General features: G+C 34.9%; 1 pseudogene; it reads left to right on the top strand.

Moving 5' to 3' along the window:
• The first annotated feature begins 2081 nt into the window (after positions 1–2081).
• Positions 2082–3010, top strand: LOC108515900 (heterogeneous nuclear ribonucleoprotein A1-like; annotated as a pseudogene).
• Positions 3011–7896: the final 4886 nt, after the last annotated feature.

Below are 7896 nucleotides of genomic sequence, written 5' to 3'. Positions count from 1 at the left end.
TGAAGTACCGTTGTTCTAGAACACACCATACAGAGTCCAGAGCTGGTAAAGGTCCATCAGTTAGAAGTGACATAGAAAAGAACAAGACAGAATAAAAGCTCTATGCCATCAGGACTAGAGATTAGTTTGTTAATTGAGAAATCAAATTATGGCAAGGATTAATAATAAAGAAAATGCTTTAAATAATTCAATTTGTAGCTTTTAAATGCATAAATTTAACTGAAACTCTTTAAAATAAGACCTAGCATTTTCTTTGAGTATAAGCCTGCTGACTGGTATTCTGTTTTTTTAATAAACCGCACAAAAAATATCTCCTTGCCTCAGTACTACTGAAAAACGATGTGTACCACAGTAACAAATCTCAAAAGGACACTATTTCTAGAGTGTCTCTGCTTACTAAACCAGCGTAAGAACGTTCACACCTGGAGTTACAAATGTTTACAATAATTCCCTCATTCCTTTACCATCTTGAGGCCTTTTTAAAAATGTAGCATAATAAATATAGTTTTGATATAATTAATTTATAAATTTTAAATTTATATAAATCTCTCAGCAACTCCAATTTTATTATATAAAAATTTAACACTATATTTCTTATGTCCATGTAAAAATATTATTTCATAACGCATCTCAAAATTCAGTATTTTTTATGAACATACAATAACATGTATTAATACCTGACACATATTTATGGGGTACAGATGATTTTTGATACATGATACAATCCAAATGATCACAACAGTCTATTTATCATATTCATCATCCAATCATTTGTCATTTCTTCATGATGGAAACATTCTAAATATTTTTTTCTAGGTATTTTGAAATATACCATTAATTACTGTTAACTATAGTCATCCTGTAGTACTATCAAAAACTAGAACTATTCCTTCCATCTAATTGTGTGTTTGTGCTCATTAACCAACCTCTTTTCAGCCGTATGCTTAGCCTTCCCAGCATCTGGCATCTAGCACTCTACTCTCTACTTTTGTGAAATCAACTTTTGTAGCGCCCACAGATGAGTGAGAGTTTGTGATATTGGTTTTTCTGTGCCTAGCTTATTTTCTTTAACTAAATGACCTCCAGTTCCATCCATGTACCTGCCAATGACAAGATTTTATTTATTTTTTCTTATGGTAGGTAGAATTCCATTGTGTATATATACCATGTTTACTTTATTCATTCTGTTGCTGATGGACAGTTAGATTGATTCCATATCTTGGTTACTGTGAATAGTGCTGCAATAAACAAGTGGGGTACAGCTATATATTTGATATGCTGATTTCTTTTCCTTTGAATAAATACTGTAAAATTAGATTGCTGGATCCTATTTTAGAGTTTTTTTTTTTTTTTTTTAGTTACATGAAAAATTGTCACACTGCTTTCCATAATGGCTAAACTAATTTACATTCCCATCAACAATGTGTAATAGTTCCCTTTTCTCCCAGTCCTTTCCAGCATTTATTTTTTATTTCTTTGATAATAGCCATTCTGAGGTTAGATGATATCACATTGCTGGTTGAACTTGCATTTCCACGATGATTAGTAATGCTGAGCATTTTTTAATATACCTGTTAGACATTTGTTTGTCTTGTATGTCTTATTTTGAGAAAAGTCTACTCGGACTCTTTCCCCACTTTTTAATGGGTTTATTCATTCTTTTGCTGTTGAGTTGAGTTTTTTTTTTTTTCCCCTGAATTCTGAGTATTAGTCCCCTGTCAGATTAATAGCTTTTTCTCTCAATCTAAAGATTGTTTCTTCACTCTGTTTATTGTTTTCTTTGCTGTCCAGAGCTTTTTAGTTTAATGTAGCCCACTTATCTATTTTTGTAGAGGCATTTTGCCTGTGCTTTTGAAGTCCCAGCCATAAAATCTTTGACTACACAACTGTCCTAAAGCATTTCCCTTGTTTTTGCCTAGAAGTTTTATAGTTTTAGGTCTTATGATTCAAACACTTAGTGTTACTGCGATATATCACACTTACTAATTTGCACATGTTGGAAATATGTTCATCGTCTACTTCTTTCTGCCTGTGGAGGCCACCGAGGAAGCATTGTTAAAGTCTCTCTTCCCCTTGCCGTCATGTCTAAATCAGAGTCTCCTAAAGAGCCTGAACATCTGAGGAAGCTCTTCATTGTATGGTTGAGCTTTGAAACAACTGATGAGAGCCTGAAGAGCCATTTTGAGCAATGGGGAATGTTCACGGACTGTGTGGTAATAAGAGGTCCAAAAACCAAGCACTCCAGGGGCTTTGGGTTTGTCACATACGCCACTGTGGAAGAGGTGGGTGCAGCCATGAATGCAAGGCCACACAAGGTGGATGGAAGAGTTGTGGAACCAAAGAGACCTTTCTCAAGAGAAGATTCTCAAAGATGAGGTGCCCACTTAACTGTGTAAAAGATATTTGTTGTTGGCATTAAAGAGGACACTGAAGAATATCACTGAAGATAATATTTTTGAACTGTATAGAAAAATTAAAGGGATTGAAATCATTACTGACCAAGGCAGTGGCAAGAAAAGGGGCTTTGCCCTTATAAACTTTGATGACCATACCATGCTGGGAATGGCCACAACTATGAAGTTAGGAAAGCCCTGTCAAAGCAAGAGATAGTTAGTGCTTCATTCAGCCAAAGAGGTCGAAGTAGTTCTGGAGGCTTTGATGGTGGTCATGGAGTTGGTTTCAGTGGGACTGACAACTTTGGTTATGGAGGAAACTTCAGTGGTCTTGGTGGCTTTGGTGGCAGCTGTGGTGGTGGTGGATATGGTGACAGTGGCGATGCCTCTAATGGATTTGGTAAGGATGCAAGCAATTTTGGAAGTGGTGGAGGTACAATAATTTTGGCAATTACAACAATAGTTCAAATTTTGAACCCATGAAGGGAGGAAACTTTGGAGGCAGAACTTCTGGCCTCTGTGGTGGTGGAGGCCAATCCTTGGACAAACCATGAAACCAAGGTGACTATGGTGGTTCCAGTAGCAGTAGTAGCTATGGCAGTGGCAGAAGATTGTAACTACTGCCAGGAAACAAAGCTTAGCAGGAGTGAAGAGTGAGATAAGTGACAGGGAAGCTACAGGCTACAACAGATTTGTGAACTCAGCTAAACACAATGGTAGCAGGGACTAGCTGCTACCAATGGGGAAAAAAATGTTAGACAAATACTCATGTGTATGGGCAAAAAACTCGAGGACTGTTTTTGCAATGAATTGTTTAACAGGCTATTTTAGTTTCTGTTTCGTGGAAAGTATAAAGCATTCCAACAAAAGATTTTAATGTAGTTTTTTTTTACACCCATGCTGTTGATTGCTAAGTGTAATAGTCTGATCATGATGCTGAATAAATGTGTCTTTTTTTAAATGTGCTGTGTAAAGTTAGTCTACTCTGAAGCCATCTTGGTAAATTTCCCGAACAGTGTGAAGTTAGAATTCCTTCAGAGTAATGCCAAGTTCTATTTGGAACTTATATACAATCTGCTTGGGTGGAGAAGCCATCGTCTTCAGAAACCTTGGTGTAGTTGAATGATAGTTACTGTTATGACCTGAAGGTCACCATTAAAAGGGATCACCCAAGTCACCCAAGCAAAATCATGGAATTATTGGTTGCAAAAATAATTGTGGCCACATCTTATGCAATATATCTTAATTGAATGATGGTACCAGATAAAATTATAGATGAGAATGAAGCTTTCGTATCATCCATTATCATGTGTAATCAATAAATGATTTAGTTCTCTTGAAAATAAAATAAAATAAAATAATGTGCATGTTTTGAACGATGTTTGCATCCCTGGGATAAATTTCACTTGATCATGGTGTGTTATCTTCCTGATATGTTGTTGTATGTGACTTGCCACTATAATGTTGAGGATTGTTTCATTTACATTCATCAGGTTTATTTGCCTGTAGTTTTCTTTTTTGTTGTGACCCTATCTAGTTTTGGTATGAGGGTAGTGCTGGTTCATAGAATGATTTAGTCAGAATTCCCTCCGCTTCTAATTTGTGGAATAATTTGAGAATTGTCGTTGGCTTTTCTTTAGAAGTCTGGTAGAATTCTATGTAGCAGTAAAGCCGTCGAGTCCTGGGCATTTCTTTTTTGGAAGACTTTCATTGCTGATTCAATCTCATAGTCATTATTGGCCTGTTCAAGTTTTCTATTCCCTCCTAGTTCAATTTTGGTAGGGTGTATGTGTTCAGGAATTTATCAATTTCCTCCAGGTTTCCAATTTGTAGTCATATGATTGTTCATAGTAAATTCTAATGATCCTTTATATTTCTGTGATATCAGATGTAATGTCTCATTTTTATCTCTGATTTTATTTTTTCAGGTCTTCTCTCTTTTTTTTATTGACTAGTGTAGCAAGCAGTTTATCAATTATGTTTATCTTTTGGAAAAAATAATTTTTCATTTAATTGATTATTTATAATTTTTTAGTCTCAATTTTGTCTAGTTGTTTTCGAATCTTTGTTATTTCTGTCCTTCTAATTTGGGGTTTGATTTGTTGTTACTTTTCTAGTTATTTGAGGTGCATCATTAGAATTGTTATTTAAATTCCTCTCCTTTTTGTAAATATTTATTGCTGTGAAGTTTCCTCTTATCCCTGCTTTTGCTGTGTCACATGGGTTTTTGTTTGTTGTATTTCCATTTTACTTGTTTCAAGTTTCCTTTTACATTTTTTCTTATTATCTTTGTTGATGCAAAGGTAATTTAAAAGTATGTTCTTTAATTTCCATGTATTTGTTAAATTTTCAAAGTTCCCTTTATTAGTGATTTGTAGTTTTATTCCTTTATGTTTTAAGAAGATATTTGATGTGATTTAAATTTTAAAAATTATTTAAACTTGTTTTGTGGCCTAATATATGGTCTATCCCAGAGAATGTTTACATGTGCTGATGAGAAGACTATGCATTCTGCTACTGTTTGATAAAAGGTTTAGTAAATAAATGTCTGTTCGGTCCATTTAACCTACAGTGCAAATTTAGTCTCACATTTCTTTGCTAATTTTCTCTCTAAATAATCTGTCCAATGCTGAAAGTGTGGTGTAGAAAATCCCAACTATTAATATATTGGTGTCTATCTCTCCCTTTAATTCTAATAATATTTGCTACACACACACACACACACACATATACATATACATATACATATACATATACATATACATATACATATGTGTGTGTGTATATATGTGTATATATGTGTGTGTGTGTGTATATATGTATAGATATACACACATATATACATATATATACACGCACACACATTTTCAAGTGTTGGCTGTGTGTGTGTGTGTGTATTTACAATTGTTATAATGTCTTGGTGATTTTGTCCATTTGTTATTATATAATGACCCTTAAGTCACTTTTTATGTTTTTGACAAAAGTGTGTTTTGTCTAATATAGGTATAACCATTCTACATGCTTCTGTTTTCTGTTCATGTGGAATATTTTATTTTCATCCCTTTCATTTCAGTCTATTTCTTTCTTTACATGGAAAGTAAATTTCTTGTCAGCAACATACAGTTAGATTTCTCTTTTAATCCATTTAGCCAGTCTATATCTATATCAAATTATGTATATTCAAGGTTGTTATTGATACATGAGGACTTACTAGTGTCATTTTGTTAATTACATTCTGATTATGTGGTTTATCTCTTGTTCCTTTCTTCCTCTTTTAGTGTTTACTTTTATTATTCAGTTTCTTTTTTTTTTTGTAAAGATAACATGTCATTCCATTTTCTTTCTAATTTAAGTATATTCTCTGCCAGTGAGTTTTATAATTCAATGGGTTTCAATGATGGTAGATTTCATTCCTTTGCTTCCAGATGTATGATTCTTGTAAGCATTTATTTTAGGTCCAGTCTAGTGATCATGAATTCCATCCATTTTTGCTTGTCTTAAAAAAACATGTATTTCTCGGCAGTGCATGGTGATTCATGCCTGTAATCCCAGCACTTCGGGAGGCTGAGGCAGGATGATCACCTGAGGTCAGGAGTTCAAGACCAACTTGGCCAACATAGTGAAACATCATCTCTACTAAAAATACAAAACTTAGCTGGGCATGGTAGCAAGCACCCGTAGTCTCAGCTACTTGGGAGGCTGAGGCGGGACAATCACTTGAACCTGGGAGGTGGAGGCTGCAGTGAGCCAAGATCACTCCACTGCATTCCAGCCTGGGTGAAAGAGCAAGACTCTGTCTCAAAAAGAAAAATGTATTTCTCCTATATTCTTAACCTACAGTATTTTTTTGGTCAGCACTTTGAATATATCATCCCATTCTTTTTTTTTTTTTTTTTTTTTTTTTTTTTTTTTTTTTTTTTTTTTTTGAGATGGTGTCATGTTCTGTCACCAGGCTGGAGTACAATAGTGCAATCTTGGCTCACAGCAACCTCCGCCTCCCAGAATGAAGCGATTCTCCTGCCTCAGCCTCCTGAGTAGCTGGGGTGACAGGCATGCACCACCATACCCAGCTAAATTTTGTATTTTTAGTAAAGATGGGGTTTCACCATGTTGGCCAGGATGATCTTGATCTCTTGACCACGTGATCTGCCCACCTCAGCCTCCCTATCATCCCATTCTTTCCTTGCCTGTGTGGCTTTTGCTGGGAAATCTGCTGTTAGTCTTAAGAATTCCCTTATATATGACTTAATACTTTTTCTTCCTCTTTGAGAAGTTTTTTTTTTTTTGTTTCCCTTTTGACTGACTATAAAATGCCTTGGAGATTACAATATTGTCTTGCATTTATTTGGAGATATTTGATCTTTCTCTATCTGAATGTTTATATGTATTTTCCAAGATTTGAAAAGTTTTCAGCTATTTTATTATTAAATATAGTATTTATGTCTTTTTAAAAATTTCTTGTCCTTCTATAACTACAAAAAATCAAATATATAATCACATTATGGTGTCTCATATGTCCAAAGCTTTTTAAAAATTATTTTTTATTCTTCTTCCTCCTTCTCTCCTCCTCCTTTCCTCCTCCTCCTCCTTCTCCTCCTCTTCTTCCTCCTCCTCCTTCTTCTTCTTCCTTCTTCTTCTCCTTCATTTTTTTCTCTCACTGTGTTACTTCTAAAACCTGCCTTTAAATTTAAAAATTCTTTTCTCTGAGTGATTTAGTTTACTGTTTAATCTCTTAAGTATATTGTTATTTTACTTATGAAATTCTCCCATTTCAAGATTTTGGTTTCTTTTTTATGATACCCATTTTTTTTGTTGAATTTCTAATTCAAATCTGTTTATCTGTGTTATCTTATATCTCATTGTGTTTCTTTAATCATTATTTTGAATTCTTTGGTGGGCATTTTATAGATTTCCTTTTTGGGGGTCTGTTACTGGAGAATTATTGTGTTCTGTGGAAGTGTCATGTTTTCTTGCTTTTTCATGTTTCTTGTGTACATACATTGATATCTGGGCATTGGTGTAGCAGTCACTTCTTTTAATTTTATGAATTGACATATATAGGAAAAGAATTTTTTCTACAGAAAGATGTAATGTATCCATAGTGTTTGTTGGGTAGAATATTTTGCCTTTATTCTGGTATAGTCTCGGCATAATTTCCCTGGCTGTAATTACCATCAGTAGTTTCTGTGAGTTCTTCAGTAGCTTAAGCTATAGTTATTAGTGGAGTCAGTGGTGAGGTTTTGCTTGAAATGGGACATCAGCTGAATCTATATTTGGCCACAAATTATGATGGCAATGAGCTGGGCATGCTTCTCCTTCAGCCCCTGGGTGGCATACGTGATTACTGCTGATGGCAACTTTGAGCTGGCCAATCCTTATACCTCTAGGCGGTATACCTCTAGGCAGATGCCAGCAGAGGCAGTGGTCTGCCAGGCAGGCCGTGGGATCCAGATGATACACATGGTGTTAACATTGGCAGTAGCAATCCCAAGCCAATACTCAT

This window comes from Rhinopithecus bieti, unplaced genomic scaffold (genome assembly GCF_001698545.2).
Source record: "Rhinopithecus bieti isolate Rb0 unplaced genomic scaffold, ASM169854v2 scaffold_35921, whole genome shotgun sequence".
Taxonomy (NCBI): domain Eukaryota; kingdom Metazoa; phylum Chordata; class Mammalia; order Primates; family Cercopithecidae; genus Rhinopithecus; species Rhinopithecus bieti.
This window is presented reverse-complemented; position numbering and strand designations above follow the sequence as displayed.